Genomic DNA, 1,517 nt, shown 5'->3' with positions numbered 1-1,517 from the left:
CAGTCTCTCAGCATCACCCATCCATGGACATTGTGATTCCTTACCTGAAGATGGAAGCACACATGCACCCCACCCCCAGCCCCAGTCGGAGACAGGTTCAAGTCATAGGAAGTGGAAACTCACTTATTCTACTGTCCTTTAGCCAACACAGAGCGCCGAAGGCCAGCAGGACCTAGGAATTACATTCTTCATAAGGATGGCTCCCTCCAAAGACGGTACCCTCTGGGGAAAACCAGCCTAATGCTGTACAAGCTAAACTCAGATTCCAGTACCTTCTCGTCTGTGAGGTACAGGCAGACCCAGACTCTCAGCCCCCTCCCTGGGTCTGGCATACAGACATACCTGTCAGCTTCTTTCCTCGGAAGCCTCCAGGAAACACAGACCTGACACATGGGCCCTTCAGGACTGCAAAGCTTGGGGAGGGGTTGGGAGGAGTGCCCTGGTCTGAAGCCAGAGTCAAGGTGACAGTAGTCTCAAGGGTACCCTTAGATCCCCACCCAGAGTGGGAACCAGTAGAGACCCCTGAGAAAACCTGCAGTTGCCAGGCCTCCAAGAGCTTCCCGAAACCCCCCACCTTCAGAATCTCCCCAATCACATGCTGCTCCCAAGAGCTTCTCCTCTGTCTCAATCAATGAACAATTATTTCTTCAGCTCCAACTGTGTCCCGGGTGGAGGGGTGGGGAGCTGCTCTGCAGGAAGGCACTGAACCTACATGGAACCCCATCTCTAAGGAAAACGGGGAGTCAGATGATTCAGAGGTAAAAGTGTCTGGCGCTGCCCAGGCCCAGCTGGGGTTACAAGTGGTCAGTCCGGCGCGTCCCCCTTTCATGCCAAGAATTCCAGCCTTGCTCCCCTCACTTTCCAGGATGGCTGAAGCCCTAGCTTCTCCCCACCATCCTCCCACGGTCACCCACCTGTGCCTCCCTGCCCAGTGGCCCAGCTCTACAAATCTTCTCCGAGATCCCTACATCCCAAGCAGGCGTGTGGGCAGGGAGGTCTGGGGTTTAGCGCAAACCTGCTTCCGCAGCCCTGCCCTCCCTCCACCAGGCAGCTTTCCCGATTTGGAAGGCGAGTCCTACAACCCTCTCTCCCTGGAGACTCGCTGAGTCTAGCGAGATCCCCGGGCAGCGCGGCGGGAAACCGGGAGCCCATCCTGGCCGGCCAGCCGCCTCCGGAATCCTGGCCCGGCTCCCTCTTCCAACACGCCGGGAGTTGGGGCTTCCGCAGCCCTGCCCTCCCTCCACCAGGCAGCTTTCCCGATTTGGAAGGCGAGTCCTACAACCCTCTCTCCCTGGAGACTCGCTGAGTCTAGCGAGATCCCCGGGCAGCGCGGCGGGAAACCGGGAGCCCATCCTGGCCGGCCAGCCGCCTCCGGAATCCTGGCCCGGCTCCCTCTTCCAACACGCCGGGAGTTGGGGCCAACAGGCAGGATCAACAATCCAGAAACTTTCAATGGATCACGCCGGCTGGGAGGGGAGGGGGAAGGGAAGAGAGACGCGGGGGGGGGGGGGGGGGGG

Source organism: Tupaia chinensis, unplaced genomic scaffold, assembly GCF_000334495.1.
Source record: "Tupaia chinensis unplaced genomic scaffold, TupChi_1.0 Scaffold000429_1, whole genome shotgun sequence".
Lineage (NCBI taxonomy): Eukaryota > Metazoa > Chordata > Mammalia > Scandentia > Tupaiidae > Tupaia > Tupaia belangeri.
This window is presented reverse-complemented; position numbering follows the sequence as displayed.